The sequence below is a fragment of the Canis lupus genome, chromosome 33 (assembly GCF_011100685.1).
Source record: "Canis lupus familiaris isolate Mischka breed German Shepherd chromosome 33, alternate assembly UU_Cfam_GSD_1.0, whole genome shotgun sequence".
In the NCBI taxonomy this organism is placed as follows: Eukaryota; Metazoa; Chordata; class Mammalia; order Carnivora; family Canidae; genus Canis; species Canis lupus.
Genome location: NC_049254.1, coordinates 30,398,445 through 30,415,496, shown reverse-complemented (window position 1 = coordinate 30,415,496; position 17,052 = coordinate 30,398,445).

Sequence of the window (17,052 nt, the reverse complement as noted above, 5' to 3'; positions counted from 1 at the left end):
CTTTATATATTTAAATGAGCTCCAGATGGATTCTATCTCCCAGGGTTCTGTTGGACTCTTGGCCACACCTCCTACAAAGGCCATGCTAATGACCCAAAGACAGGGCTCTGTTCCACCAAGGCCTGCGAGCTGGAGGAGAAGGAAACACCCAAACCCAAGGAATGTACTCAGCTCCAGTGGGGTAGGGCCCGGCTCCCCAGCTTCCCTGCAGTGTGTGGACTTCGAGCAGTAGGAGGGAAAAAGCACCGAGGAGCAAGAAAATTAACAATCAAAAAGCTAATGTGCATTACAAGGGAGGCTGCTCGGGTTTTCACGGTTTCCACGTTTTATTTGGGCCTTTGCCACAACCAGCATGGTTCCAGAACGACCACCAGGGGGCAGGAGTGTGCCAACGCCGGCTGCTTCAGTCTGGGGGATTAGATTTCAGAGAGGTTCCTCACAGAGGAGTTTCTGTTCAGATTTTGCAGATTAAGGGACCAAGGCCGAGTGAGGCCTACAGTAGGCAACCTAGCCTCGGGGTGGCAGCGGCGGGATTTGAACACTGGTCTCAGTGATCCACCCAAGAGGCTCTTTTAGAACTCACCTGACCTTGTAGCTATGATTTCTGCATTTCCCCCTTTACAAAGCAGACTTTAAAAAAATTTTTTTTAATATTTTATTTATTTATTCATGAGAGACACACAGAGAGAGGCAGAGACCCAGGCAGAGGGAGAAGCAGGCTCCCTGCAGGGAGCCCGACGTGGGACTCGATCCCAGGACCCCGGGGTCACGCCCTGGGCCCAAGGCAGATGCTCAACTGATCAGCCACCCAGGCATACCGAGTCAATGTTTTTTTTAAAGAAAAATCTTTAATTTTAAGTAATCTCTACACCCAATGTGGTGCTAGAACTCACAACCCTGAGATCAAGAGTTGCATCCAGCCCAGCATATACCCCAAGTACATCAATTTTATTTTATTTTTTTAGATTTTATTTATTTATTTGGCACAGAGAGAGAGAGAGAGAGAGAACACAAGCAGAAGGAGCAGCAGGCCGAGTGAGGGAGAGAAGCAGACTCCCCACTGAGCAGCAGCCCAATGCAAGGCTTGATCCCACCAACTGAGCCACCCAGGCGCTCCTCAAGTGCATCTATTTTATTTATTTTATTTTATTTTATTCATGAGAGACACAGAGAGAGGCAGAGACACAGGCAGAGGGAGAAGCAGGCTCCATGCAGGGAGCCTGACGTGGGACTTGATCCCGGGTCTCCAGGATCACACCCTGGGCTGAAGGCAGGTGCCAAACCACTGAGCTACGCAGGGATCCCCTCAATAGTGTTTCTTTGATGACCAGTCTTAATTTTAATCAATCTAAAGTATCAATTTTCTGGACACCTGGCTGGCTCAGCAGTTGAGCGTCTGACTTTTTTGGCTCAGGTTGTGATCCCGGAGTCCTGAGATGGAGTCCCGCATCAGGCTCCCGGCATGGAGCCGGCTTCTCCCTCTGCCTGTGTCTCTGCCTCTCTCTCTGTGTCTCTCATGAATAAATAAAGTCTTAAAAAAAATAAAGTATCAATTTTCTTCTTTTGTGTATTACCATGTATGTCTGCATAAAAAATCTCTGCCTACCCCCAAATCATAATGACATGCTCTCCTTTCTTTTAGAAATTTTATTGTTTTAGTTTTAATGTTCAGGTCTATGATCTATTTCAAGTGAAATGCAGATGATATGAGTTAGAGGATCGATTTTTTTTTCTGTGAGAATATCCAATTGCTCTAGCCCCATTTATTGAAAAGACCATCCTTTCCCCATTGAATTTCAGTAGTGTCCTTGTTATACATCAAGTGACAGTATGTGTTAAGTTTATTTCTGAATTCTCTGTCCTCTTCTATGGATGTATTTGCTTGTGTTTACCCCCATAAAATGCAGTCTTAATTAACTGTAGCTTTATACTAAGTCTTAAAATCTGGTAGTGTAGTTCCTCCAGCTTTGTTCTTCTTGAATATATATATATATATATATTAATATATATATATTCATATATATATTCAATATATATAATAAAGATTTTATTTATTTATTCATGACAGACACACAGAGAGAGGCAGAGACACAGGCAGAGGGAGAAGCAGGCTCTCCAAAGGGAGCCCCATGCAGGACTCGATCCCAGATCCCGGGATCACGCCCTGAGCTGAAGGCAAATGAGCCACTCAGGCGTCCCTCTTTTTGAATATATCTAGAGTCTTCTAGTTCCTTTGGATTTCTGTATGAATTTTGGAATCTTTCCATCAATTTCTACCAAAAAATTCTTGCTAGGATTTTGATTGGGATTGCATTGAATCTATAGATCAATTTGGTAAGATGCAATATCATAGCAGTATGAGCTTTCCAATCCATGAACATGGTATATTTCTCCATTGATATGGGTCTTTAATTTCTCTTAGCAGTTTTGTAGGTTTTAGTATAGGGCTCTTGTGCATCCTTCATTATATTCATTTCTATATTTGGTGTTTTTATATTATTATAAGTTCCATCTTTAAGATTTTCACTTTCTATTGTAAAGCATATAAGAATACAGTTAATTTTTGCATATTGAGCTTCTATCTAGCAATTTTAATCTATTTATGAATTCTAATAGTTCATTTGCAGATTCTTTTTTATTTTCTACATATATTATCATATCATCTGTGAATAATGACACTTTTAGTTCTTTATTTCTCATTTTATTCCTCTGTTCTTATGCTGTATAGTAATTGCTAGAACCTCTGGTACAATATTAAATATTGGTGGTGACAACACCACCAATTAGTCATGTTTCTTTTTTTAAATCTTTTTTTTAAAGATTTTATTTATTTATTCATGAGAGAAGCAGAGACACAGGCAGAGGGTGAAGTAGGCTCCATGCAGGGAGCCCGACTTGGCACTTGATCCGGGAACTTCAGGCTCTGGTCCTGAGCTGAAGGCAGATGCTCAGCAGCTGAGCCACGCAGGCATCCCTAATTTTTCTTTTTTGATATCAGGGCATCGTAAAACAGATTGGAAAGAATTCTCTTTTACTCTTTGAAAGTATTTGAGCAATATTTATATTGTATCTTTCTTAAATATTTTGAGTAACTCACCAATGAAGCCATCTAGACTGGGAATTTTCTTTGTGAGAAGATTTTATTTTTAATTTTATCCTTAAAGATTTTATTTATTTATATGAGATAGAGAACGAGTAGTGGGGAGGGGCAGAGGGAAAGAGAGAGAGAGAGAGAAGATTCCACACTGAGCAGGAAGCCCGATGCTGGGATAGATCCCAGGACCCAGGGATCATGACCTGAGCCAAAGGCAGACGCTTAACTGACTGAGCCACCCAAGCACCCCCTGTGGGAAGATTTTAATTACAGAATTAATTTATATGACTATTCAGATTTTTTTCTTTCTGCTGTACCAGTTTCATTTATTTGTATTTTTAAGGACTTTGCTAATTTCAGCTAAATTATTAAATCTATTGTACAAAGATAGTTATCATCTTACTATCTTTTGAATGTTGTAGGATCTGTAGCAATATTTTTTGTTGTTTTAGATTTTATTTATTTATTTGTGAGAGACACAGAGAGAGAAGCAGAGACACAGGCAGAGGGAGACGCAGGCTCCATGCAGGGAGCCCGACGTGGGACTCCATCCCGGGACCCCGGAGTCACACCCTGGGCGGAAGGCAGATGCTCAACCGCTGAGCCACCCGTGCTGCCCCTGTAGCAATATTCTTATTTATATTCCTGATATTGATAATTTGTGGGTTTTCTCCTAATGAGTCTTGCTAAAAAACTTCTTACATGAAATTTTTGTTTTAGAATAATTTTAGATTTATAGAAAAGTTGTGGAGACAGCACAGAAAGTTCTTATACCCTTCCCAATTTGTCAAAACTAAGAAACTGACAGTGGCATATTACTATTAGCTAAACTCTAAACACTCATATTTCACCAGATTCTGTCATTAATGACCTTTGTCTTTTTTGGAAATCAAACCAGGGAAATATGTTGTGTTTAATTATTAGTTTCTTAGTCTTTCTTTGTTTTTCATGACCAGGAGGTCTTGAGGAGTATTTATAGAATGTCCCTCAAGTTGGGTTTGTCTTCTGTTTTTCTCATGATTAGACTAAAGTTATGGGCTTTTGGAAAGAACACCATGGAGACGAAGTGCCCATCTCATCACATCATATCAGCGGGTGCATAATATCCACATGACACGCCTGGTGATGTTAGTCTTGATCACTTGGTTAAAGCAATACCCGCTATATCTCTCCACTGTAAAGCTGCTACTTTTCTCTCTCCATATTAAAAAAAAAAAAAAAAAAACAACCAAGTGGGGATGGGAGGAGGCTGAGTTTTGCCTGTTAGAGTGGGAGATATCCACATACATTATTTAGAATCCTTCTGTAGGGAATATTTGTCTCTTCTTCTTCATTTATTTATTTACTCAATCATTTCCTTATGTTAGCGTAGATGGATCCAGAGCAAAGCAGGTAAAAGTCAAGGGATTTCCAAGTAGTATAGACAGGCAGCTGACTGGCACCAAGGCTCAAGCCAGTATTACTTGTTTCCTAGTTTCTTTGAGATTCTGAGGCTCAGAGCCAGGACTAAAGTATCTTTTGGATGACTGGACCTGTGAGGGACTGAGATAAGCTGATGTCGGTGTCACCCAGCTTCAGGATCAAGAATGGAAACAGGCCACTGTGAAGATTTGTATTATGTGGCAAATGCATGGTTGACACAGGAACAGAAACTCTTTCATCTTTCAGGAGTACAGTGAGAAAAATGAAGACACAGAAAAGAGCATATGTTATACTTGTGACACACTCTTTTTGTAACCCCCCAAATATGGGAAGGAGCACCTCAGCCCTGTACTCACCAGAGTTGTTCAGGACTCAGGTCTCCGGGATATTGAGGAGAATCAAGAACAGTGGAAGGGGGCACCTGGTGGCTCAGTGCTTCAGCATCTCCCTTCAGCTCAGGGCATGACCCTGGGGTCCTGGGATCGAGTCCCACATACGGCTCCCTGCAGGGAGCCTGCTTCTCCCTCTGCCTGTGTCTCTGCCTCTGTCTTTGTGTCTCTCATAAGTAAATAAAATCTTTGAGAAAAAAAAAAGAGCAGTGGAAGGCTGAGGAGAGGGAAGTGAAGACAAGTAATTATAAACAGCAACCAATGAGAAGAAAAATAACTGTATGTATCCCCAGAGCCACGTACTGCCTGGCACATAGCAGAGCTCACTAAATACCTACTGAATAAATGAATGTCTCAGGATCCATGCCCATTTCCTCATTGTACAGCAGTGAGGGGCATGGAACAAAGAGTTAGGTGTTTCTGGGCATTTGAACTTGGTACAAGCCCCAAGCAAATGAATGACTATTATGAAAAGTTAAATGAAACTAAAATGTCTATGTTGTTGAAATCATAGGGAAGACACTGAGCTAATTCCCTGATTAGGACATCAGATTTGAGGATGTGACAGTGGGGTGATGAAGCTCGCTTGCTTGCTTGCTTTCCCTCTCTCTTTCTTTCTTTCTTTTTTTTTTTTTTTTTTTTAAGCTCCAGTTGACTGATACCAAGAAACTTGTGGGCAGTCCTCCAGCAGAGCACCCCTTGTCATGCTTGGTAACTTCTAACCTTCCTCTTGCCCTGTTCTCTTCAGTTGCTGTCAGTTGGTTTGTGGCAGAGGGGAATTCCAACCCATTTTAGGGGCATTAAGAGAGAGGTTTCTGGTCACTATCCATTAGGTAAATCCTGGGATTATGAAAAGAATGGTAGAGCTCAGACACACCAGTCTAAGGGTTACTGGGCCAAAATTGGCTAAAAGCTTCACAGACAACAAACAAAAAATCCATATAAGTGTTCTCAAAAACCCAGAAACTCAGTTATACACAAGATAAAGCGTGTAGCAGAAGCTAAAGCTGCTTCATGATCATCTTTGGGTTATCAGCAAATCAGGTAACTTTATACCATTTCATTTCTTACCTAAGCTGACCCTTCAAATCTTCCTAATTTTGTTTTTTAAATTAATATTTTAGGGGCGCCTGGGTGACTCAGCGGTGGAGCATCTGCCTTTCGGCCCAGGACGTGATCCGGGTCCTGGGATCGAGTCCCACGTCGGGCTCCCTGCATAGAGCCTGCTTCTCCCTCTGCCTGTGTCTCTGCCTCTCTCTGTGTCTCTCATGAATAAATAAACTCTTTTTTAAAAAATAAAATTAAATTAGTATTTTATTTATAAATAGTTATAATAGTTGCTTGCTTCATTCACAAGGTCAGAACCATGGAAGGTTGGATTTGCAGAGCACTACCCTGCAGAGCAGAACACCTCCTGCTTTTGTTTTTTTTTTTTAATTTATGATAGGCACACAGTGAGAGAGAGAGAGAGGCAGAGACACAGGCAGAGGGAGAAGCAGGCTCCATGCATCGGGAGCCACATTGTGGGATTCAATCCCGGGTCTCCAGGAACGTGCCCTGGGCCAAAGGCAGGCGCTAAACCGCTGCGCCACCCAGGGATCCCCCCTCCTGCTTTTGTAGGTGAGGAAGGCGAAGTCCAGGAGAGCAATGTATGGATTCAAGGGGACACATGAGTTAGAAGCCACACTGGGACTACAGCCTCAGCTATATCTCCCTGTCTAAAACTCTTGCCCTGCTGCTGCTCCTCTGCCATGAGTAACCTCGGAATAGATTCAACAGCCAGACCCGAGACTGTCCTGCTTTCCTACTATCAGTGCTCAGGAACTGAGGTGGAAAACTTTATCATTAAAAGGTTAAGTTAAAAAAAAAAAAAAAAAAGGTTAAGTTAAAAAAAAAAAGTCATTTGTGTAGAAAAGAATAGCTTGGGCTTGGGAAGAAGACTATGTCCCATGAAAGGTAGAAATTGTTAGTCATTGAGGACTCAAGGGAGCAGGATCATCCAAACAGCAACCCTCCCTCATTTGATACAAGCCCCCAGAAGAGACCATACTCAGTCATCTCACAGGAGGTGATGAGCAAGCATCATCATTCACCACCAGAAACTAAGCAGGATCTAGAATTTAATATTGAAACCCAGTAATATGAGTACCTAGTAGTTTCAGCTAGCAACTCAAACTTAAGTTGTCCTCTAAAAATGAGCAAACCTTACGGAGATGAAAGTTCAGGCATCAGTTAAGTCTTAACAAACGAGCCATGACAGTCACCATCTTGGTTACCAAGCAACAGAAATACATCTCCCTAAATGACTCAGTGATTAAAACTACGAACAAAATACAAAAATAAACAGTAAGAAGTCCAACATTTTGCAAGGGTACAGAGACTTACATTTATGGGACAAATAAATCAATGGAGAGCTAAGCCCCCCAAAAGAAGCAAAATTTGATCTTGAGCTCACAAAAATACACCCAAGGAGAGCACCTAAAAAATGTAAGAAAAGGGAGGTGAGTGGGTTCAGACTGGTGGGGAAAGATTAAATAAATCAGGAAGGGAAAAGATGATAAATTCTGAAAAAACCCAACAGAATTCAATGCCAGCCAGCAGAGGCTGAGCTCAAATAAAGTATCAGCAATATTCTTCCTTTGGGGACTGAGAAACTGTACCTGTCTACAGGGTCTTAAATGCCAAAAAAGGGGAGAGTACTCAAGTTAATAGTCATCCGAAGAAAATAAAATTGAGTCGTTAAGAGATTTCACCATTTGTCTGAATTAACTTAGAAAGTACTAAGTGGTACCTCTTAGGGGAGGGCGGTGGGGTGTAGGAACCCTCACAATTCAGAGAAAGCTGAACAGTTGCAGGAAATCCTCTCCCCTTGAGAACCTGAATAAAAGTACCAGCAGCCAAAAGTAGACAAAGTATATTTTATTTTATTTTTTATAATGTGAGCATTTTTTAAAAAAAGATTTTATTTATTTATTTGACACAGAGAGAGAGAGCACAAGCGGGGGGAGCGGCAGGTGGAAGGAGAGGGAGAAGCAGGGAGCCCAGTGCGGGGCTCCATCCCAGGACCCTGGGATCATGACCTGAGTGAAGGCAGGTGCTTATCTGGCTAAGCCACCACCCAGGTGCCCCCAGACAAAGTATATTTTAAAGAATCTGTGCCTTCATTCCTTTCATGTACATGATTCTATTCCAGGAGTGACTTCACAAATAACCAGTCTCTCCGTTGTGAACACACTATGCAAACAGTCCTTTTTATTATTTTTATTATTATTATTTTTTTATGATAGTCACAGAGAGAGAGAGAGAGAGAGGGAGAGACACAGGCAGAGGGAGAAGCAGGCTCCATGCACCGGGAGCCCGACATGGGATTCGATCCCGGGTCTCCAGGATCACGCCCTGGGCCAAAGGCAGGCGATAAACCACTGCGCCACCCAGGGATCCCAGTCCTTTTGTTTTTTAAAGCAACTATCTTTATGAAATCCAAGATCTTTATTTTCTTCCCCTTCTAAGTTTTTTTTAGTTATCAGTTTGTCCTATTAATATCTCCACTGCACTATTTCCTATTACTGTGCCTTTTGTATTTCTACTGTTCTGTTAAACTTTTATCCTTTAATATTTATAAAATGGTGATATACCTTCTTTTCTTTCTTTTTTTTTTTTAAGATTTTATTTATTTATTTATTCATGAGAGACACAAAGAGAGAGAGAGAGGCAGAGACCCAGGCAGAGGGAGAAGCAGGCTCCATGGGACTCGATCCCGGGATATCCTGGGACTCCAGGATCACGACCTGGGCCAAAGCAGATGCTCACCCGCTGAGTCACCCACGCGTCCCAAGTGCATTCTTTTTTCCATTTTTGGACCCTCTTTTGTCTCCCCTTCACATATAATTTCTTCATCAGTCTAACCTCATACAATATCCAATTGGCATTATAATCCATATGAAATTGGAACTTAGGTAAAGGTCTCTGTGTCCACCTTATCTCGGGCAACTGCTTTGCCTAGATCCGTTAGACACATTGATCTTGCTCAACAATTTGTCACACGAGCTGCAGTGTGTTTTCATTTCTACCCAATCCACACAACCTTAAACCTTTTTTTTTTTTAACATCATAATCATTTAAGCTTTCAATCCCTGGACTATATCTATATAGTATTTCTTTCTTTTTTTTAAGATTTTATTTATTTATTCATGAGAGACACAGAGAGAGAGAGAGAGGCAGAGACACAGGCAGAGGGAGAAGCAGGTTCCGTGAAGGGAGCCTGATGTGGGACTCGATCCCGGGTCTCCAGGGTTACACCCTGGGCCGAAGGCAGCCTTAAACCGTTGAGCCACCTGGGCTGCCCTATATAGCATCTCTCTCTCTCTCTCTCTCTCTCTCTCTCTCTCTCTTTTTTTCCCTATATAGTATTTCTCTTTTCTCTCTCTCTCTCTCTCTCTTTATTTCTTTCTTTCTTCAGTAGTCTCCACGCTCAGCGCGGAGCCCAGTGTGGGACTTGAACCCTGAGATCGAGACCTGAGTTGAGGGCAGACCTGGTGGCTCAGCAGGTTAGCACCTGCCTTTGGTCTAGTGCGTGATCCTGGAGACCCGGAATCGAGTCCCACATCAGGCTCCCTGCACGGAGCCTGCTTCTCCCTCTGCCTGTGTCTCTGCCTCTCTCTATCTCTCATGAATAAATAAATAAAATCTTGGGAAAAAAAAAAAAAAAAAAAGGCCTGAGCTGAGAGCAGAGTCAGATGCTTAACCTACTGGGCCACTCAAGTACCCCTAGGTTTTCCTTTCTTTTTAAAAGATTTTTTATTTATTTATTCATAGAGACACAGCTAGAGAGAGAGGCAGAGACCCAGGCAGAGGGAGCAGCAGGCACCATGCAAGGGCAGGGAGCCTGATGTGGGACTCGATCCCGGGTCTCCAGGATCTGCAGGCGGTGCTAAACCGCTGCACCACCAGGACTGCCCTAGGTTTTCCTTTCTTAATGAACTACTTGCATTGTATTTGTTTCAATTAATGCGTTAGTAGAATTTGTAGCCATTTTTGCAATTAATGACAGTTTTTTGTTTCAATAGCAAAAAAGGGAAAGAAAACTTAACTTGGTCTTTGTCACAGTGCTGCTCACTCCCAAGGAGAGCGGGCTGAGAGAGCCGGGCGCCTCCCTCTGCAGACCTTCTGCACTTCAGGTTGTCCCTTGATAGGAACATCAGGCCTTTTCTCTGGGATATGATACATATTGCACAACAGCCGATAATCTTTCGGAACCGTCAGCCCAGAAGATAATTTAAATACCGTTGGAGTTTCTGGTAAAGAAGAGTAGAGTAAGGTAGAAAAACATTCTCTTTAGAAACCAAGTTGCATGTAACAAAAAAAGAAAGCAAAATGATGCTGGCAGTCAGGATGTCTGTGTCTCTGCCTCCATCATCACATCCCAGGCAGCCAATACTTGGCCTGTTAGGAAAACTGCAGGACATGCAGTTGGGGGATTACAAACTTAGTCATATTTCAAGGGGAAAGTATGACAATTTTGAAAAGTTAGAAAGTCAGAGGGAGTTTCCTTTTCTAATCGACTGTTATGATCATGGTGGAATTTTTGTTGTTTTTATCTCTTTCGGAGGAAGGATGTTCTGTGATGTGAAGCACAGGCGGTAGAGGAAGATAATGTTTAAAAAATCTAGTTCAGGAAAGTCAGGGTTGGCTTGAACATTTAAGAGAAGCTTCTCACATCATCTCTCAAAGTCTTAGGGGAGGTGGTATTAGCAGACCCCAGTTTGAGAAAAGCCTTTCCCTCAGATCTCCAAAAAACATGATCTAAGAGGAGGGCTTGGAAGGTACGTGGCCAAAGCAGATTTTAATGGGAATAAAACTGGACTGGCTTTGTGAAGAATTGAACCAAAAAGCTGACCAGTGAAAAAGCCAGGTGAGGATAGGCTATTTTGCTAAGTGATAAGTTATCTGATGATACAAATAAAAAAATAAATGTATGTGTATGGCCACCTGCTGGCACCACCTCTTTTTACCTCCAGGGCCAGGCTGTTATTTCAGCTAAATCTCATCAAGTATCTCATAGTTGGCTAAGATGCTCACGGCAGCAAAACAAAACAGAATCCGATCCTTTCCAACATTGCAAAACACTGGGGATGAAGTCTGACAAACATGAGGGCACTAAGGCACGGGGTAGGTGTAGGTCTTTGGCAGCATCTCCCCACACACATTTCTTTATTCTTCTTTTTAAGATCTTCTTTGTTGGCTACTCTGTTGGTTTTCAAAAAGGTCCTTTTCATAGAGAGAGATTATTTTCTGGGTCCTGGTTGATGTGAGATGCAGCTGACATCTGGGATGTGCCTTTTCCTTTACGTCTCCAGGAAAAGGTGAGCGGTGTTTCCTCCTGGGGACTGGTAGCCCCGACCTAGCCAGAGGAGCTTCCTATTTCTTCCTCTTTTCCCCATTTTTAAAAATTTCTAACTTGCATTTTGCAGCATTGGTAAGACAACAGGAAGCTTGGGGCTTCCTCTCCAGGGCATTCAGCTGAAGGGATGTGCTTACCGCATCGATAACAGTAGCCCAGTAGCCGGAAAAGAAAGAAACACACCCACCCTCCAGAAAGCATGACCCTCCTGCTCACTCTCTGTGCCCTCCCCAAGTTTGGCCCTACTTCTCCCTTGGAGGCCCAGAGGCCCCTTTGGGGTTGCACTTTTCAGGCCAGTCCAGTGTTCAAGCCAATTTTACCTCCACTTAAATTTGGCTTGGCCAAGTACCTTCCCCAAGCCCTCCTCTTAGATCATGTTTTTTTGGAGATCTCTGGGAAAGGCATTAGCAGATCCGAACTGTGATCTGGATTTGGACCTGTGATCAGTTTGGATCTGCTAATGCCCCTTCCCCTAAGGCTTTGAGATGATATGAGAAGCTTCTTTCAGTCTCAGCGACATGGGGCGGGGGGGGGGGGGCCTCAAGTAAGTAGTGGTTAATCATTGTGACACAGACTCAGCTGGCATCAATGCTGCAGTGCAGGGTCTTGTACGTACAATGGTTGGCGTTGCCCTTTATCAGCTACACACTCTTGAAATAAGCAAAGAGAGAGACTGTCATGTCCCGGGATAAGAGTTTTATTTTTTATTTTATTTTTTAAAGATTTTATTTATTCATGAGAGACAGAGAAAAGGAGGCAGAGGCAGGGAGAAGCCGGCTCCCCATGGAGCAGGGAGCCCGAAGCAGGGCTCGACCCCCGGACCCTGGGATCACGACCTGAGCCCAAGGCAGCTGCTTAACCGACTGAGCCACCCAGGGGCCCTCATAAGAGTTTTAAATATGACAGGGGTTTGGGATCTAGTTTTCCATATTTCCCACATTAAGAGATCTGAGGGCGGCCGGGGTGAGGCCGAGTCCTGAGAAATGTCCACCGACCGAGGGCGGTGGGAGGCTGCTGAGGACATCATCGCACTGACAGGGAGATGGGACGATTGGCAAAGTGGGAAAGCCCCACGCAGCTCTTGGGACCAGGCGCTAAGGAGAGTTTGAGGAGCCCTGAGAAGTACAGGGCGAGCCTCCAGCAGGAGGTGAAGGACTGCGTGTGGCAGTTCCCCTCTGCATGTTCTTTATTTTTTTAAAGATTTTACTTATTTGGGGGGGGAGGAGGGGCAGAGAGAGAGGGAGAAGCAAGGCGCCCCCTGAGCAGGGAGCCCTATTCGGGGCTCCATCCCAGGGCCCCGGGATCATGATCTGGGCCAGAGGCAGATGCGAGACCCACTGGGCCACCCAGGACCCCTGCCCCCCGTTGGTCTTTTCTGGGGTTTGGTGGCCCTTGTCACCACGCTTGGTAGCGCTGGGATCAAGAGCTGCGTGACCTCCCAGAGACCTCCAGGAGGGAGGACGCGCTCCCCTGGGCCCCCTGCAAGCCCCTAGCCGCTGGCCTGGTCCTGCGGGGCCGCCTGTGGGGGTGCTGTCCACGGACGGTGTGTGGACTTGACAGTCAACCTGCCAGAGCTCTTCTCTCCCCCTAATGACTTGGGCCAATCTGAAGGCTCTCAGCCTGAGCTTTTCCCAAATTAAGTGAAATTCTCCATATAAAAGCTTAGTCCAAAACTAAGTGCTTAGTAATTGATGATAAGGATGGAGTAAAAAATAACCTAGTTAGTGAGTAGTATTTTCCTTTTTCTTTTCTTTACAACACTTTTTGGGGACGCCTGGGTGGCTCAGCGGTTGAGCGTCTGCCTTCAGCCCAGGGTGTGATCCTGGAGTCCCAGGATCGAGTCCCACGTCGGGCTTCCTGCATGGAGCCTGCTCCTCCCTCTGCCTGTGTCTCTGCCTCTCTCTGTGTCTCTCATGAATAAATAAATAAACCTTTAAAAACAAAAACAAAACAGCCACCGTTTTCCCTAGCCCTATTGCCTGTTTTCGTTGGTGCCATGCCATCACAATACCCATACTTTTAACATATCCTATTTATGTATTTATTTAGTGCAAGCAGGAGGATTTGGGGAAGGGGCAGAGGGAGAAGGAGAGAGAGAACCTCAAGCAGACTCCACACTCAGCGCAGACCAGAGAGCTCAAGATCATGACCTGAGCCGAAATCAAGAGTCAGACCTTAACAGACTGAGCCACCCAGGTGCCCCACGATACCCACACTTTTTAAAAGAGGGTCACCACGCCTGAGAACATCTCCCTCTCCAATTTGGGTCACATCTGAATATATCTGTAATATGATGAGGGGTGCCATCTTCCTCATGCCCATTCACAATGGACCGCAGAGACAACCATGTCCCGGGCACTTGCCTCTGTACCTCTGGCTGGATCCTTAGCCTTCTGTGGTTTTCCGACACAAGTACCGAGACTTCTCTGGTTCAGAATTACTAAACAAGTAGCCAACTGCCTTGCTCAGGGTCCCAACAGGAAACAGATGGTGAATGTGGGAATCATATTAACCCAAGGATGGCTCGAGGAGGATTTAGAAGGAGACTGTGTATAAAGGGATGGGCAGGGAAATGCAAACCACAGGCCTGATGCAATGACCTGGGGCTGGTAATGACGGAGCTGTTACCCATCTTTAGTGGCTCCTGGAACCTCGAGGCAGAGGTTTGTGTAGAAAGGGGCACCTTAAGGGGAGTGTGAACTTTGGTTGTAAGTGCTGCCAGTTTGAGACAAATCTAGAGGGAGCAGTGGGAGAAAAATACACCCTGACCTCACCACCCTTCTTCCCTCTGGTCTGCCAAGGGCCCTTCTTAGCCAGTTACAATTGGAAACCAGAGAGTAAGGGGGGCCCATTGAGGTCAGCCTCCTGGAGCAGGACAGAGAAGCGTGGAGAGTGGGTCTGCGGGGGTAAATGGAAGATACTTGGCACTTGGAACAAAAGTGGGCCCTGTATGGATCTGTGAAGACAAAAGATGACCGGTAATATGAAACAAGGATTATAGTTTATCCTTTTTTTTTTTTTTAAGATTTTATTTATTTATTCATGAGAGGCACAGAGAGAGACAGAGGCAGAGACACAGGCAGAGGGAGAAGCAGGCTCCATGTAAGGAGCCTGACGTGGGACTTGATCCTGGGTCTCCAGGATCAGGCCCTGGGCTGAAGGCGGCATTAAACCGCTGAGCCACCTGGGCTGCCCTATCGTTTTTTGTTTTTTGTTTTTTTTTCAACAGGGGCCTTAAAAAAAATCAGTTGACCCTAGTAACCTATTTTGGACCTCCAGGAAAATCTTAACTCTTGTTTTAGGACTGGATTTTCAAAATCTGGATTATTATCACTCAGGTTAACAGTTCAATCGCTGACATTATTTTTGATTCTGAATATCCTGGCATGTGGCAACTGGAGGTGGACTCCACTTCCCACCCACTGAGGAAGAACTACTTGCTGCCCAATCTGGCTGTCTGGGAGGCCTTAGGCAGACACCATCTGGTCCTGCCAGGGAACCTGAAACAGGCTGTGTGGGTCCTTGTGCCTGTGGCCTGCTCAGAGTGGATGGTAGAGTACACTCTTCTCCTGTAGGCGGAGGGAGGGGTGGGCAAAGGAGGACAAAGGTACAGAATTTGCTGGTGAACCGTAGCTCAGGACTGGATGCAGAAATCCACCTGCTGCTCTCATTCTTCTCACCATACTGAAAGAAACCTAGGCAATCACCTTTGGACTCTCGTGACAGACGATCAATTTAGGAAAGGCCACAGCCTTCCACAGTCACTACCACGGGCAAGAGTCGGGCTCTGTCCCAACATCTTTGCAATTTGCCACTCTGCAAGGGTAGGCCCTAAGCACAGGTGGAGTGGGTGGTGAGCTACACGCTGTGACCTGAGTGGTTCTGAAAGGCCTGCCGACCCCAGACTAGGTGTGAGGGTGTGTCTCAAGTTCCCATCACTAGAGTCACTCCTCTAGGCTAAGAATGTGCTTCAAGGAGTCCTCTGCTCATGCACATGCTGCCTGAAAGGGTGTGCTGCACATTTGTCTTTCTTTTTGCCTTCTCAACATTGAACTTCCCTTCCTGTTTTAAGAACTCCACCCCTTGTAAGTATTTATAGGAAGCAGAACCCATTTTCTACTGCCAGGGCAGGGGCACATGACCTAGGGTCAACCGACCGGGTCCACTTGCCCCAGACTGTGTCAGGAGCTAGTGATACAAGACGGCGGAATTTGGGAGGCCATTTATTTTGGCAGTGGGTGGCAGCAGCGGCAGTGGCCCTGTCCAGAGCTGTCCACGGCACAGGGCAAACCGTGGTGTCCAGCAGGAAGGGGGTGGCTGCAGTCACGTCCTCATGATTATCGTCTATGGGATGATTTGGGCTGCGGTCCCAACTGCTGGGTAGCATCCTGGCTCCTGCCCGTTTCCCAGCTCTCTTCCTCAGCCTTCCTGGAGAGTCTGGAGCTTCTCACTAGCCTCTTACTAAAGCCTCACGCTGCCTAAGAGTCATCCTCAGTTGCAAGAACCTAAGACTGTTACCTCTACGGGGGGGGGGGGGGGGGGGGAGAGGCACAAATGAACTCAAGGAAAGCCATAAATGTACAAACCACACATAGATTTGTTCGTCGAATTAGCTGGTTGTTACCTCGGGAAACAGCAGGACCCCAGAAAAGTGTGTTTGTATTGATGGGGACAGAGGTTCAGGGGAGTCTGGTCTTATGGGCACGGGCTGACGGGGTCTCCCAGAGCGACACTGGACAGAGGCTCCAAGGGAACCCGAGGGACGTGCAAGGCCTGGGGCCAGGGCAGCGCTGGCCGGGGAGAGCCGCGCCGGCAGGAGGGGTGGAGGGTGGGCCTCGCCGAGTGGCCCTTCTGCCCTTGCAGGGCAGCCCAGGGAAGTTTCTGCTTTGTCAAATTAAGACCACTGTTCATATCTCTCTGATTTGCCTAAACATTTCTGCTGACATCTAGTCTCCATGGTAATGTGGGCTTCCCGTCCCCACCCTCCCCTCCCCCCACGCTCCCCCTGCAATCGGCCCCTCTCTGGGTTGAGAAACAAGGATAGAAAGTGCAAGGCCAGCAGAGATTGAGCTAAGGAAAGGGCAAGGCCTGTGTCTTCGTCGCCTTTCCCCGAGGAGCCCAGCAATTGCTCTCTACTCACCGTGGAAGGAGAAGGAAGGCAGGGATGTCCTGGGGGTGGCTGCTCAGCCTCGGGGGAGTTGTGGTTTTGGGGAAGAGTGGGGGTACACAGGTTAGCAGAAGCCACTCCTTCCTCCATCGCTCTTTCCTTTCCCTCAGAACAACGACTGTGCCTGGTGCTCGGTTCCTTGCATGAATAATCTCGGTCGGGTTATCTTAACTTTTCCATGCAGGGGGGTGAGGGGGTGAGACTGCAGGTGTGAGTGCAGGGCACTCCGAGAGGGCGGTGCCCGAGGCCACTCAGGCTGCACTTGGCAACACGGGCAGTGACAGGAGGCCACCGGAGGCCAGGAGGACTCTCATCTCGGTGCTCCTGCCCTGCTCTGCATTTGCCATCCTTGGTGACCCCTCAGGGCACTGTCTCTCGCCTCCACAGGACATGCTCTTGGAGTGGTTCTTGCCCTAGGATGGCTCCAAACTGCCCCCCTGGAAGGAAGGAAGGAAGGAAGGAAGGAAGGAAGGAAGGAAGGAAGGAAGGAAGGAAGGAAGGAAGGAAGGAATGGAGGAAGGGAGGGAAGGAAGGGAAGGGAAGGGAGGAAAGAAGGAAGGGAAGGAAGGAAGGGAGGGAG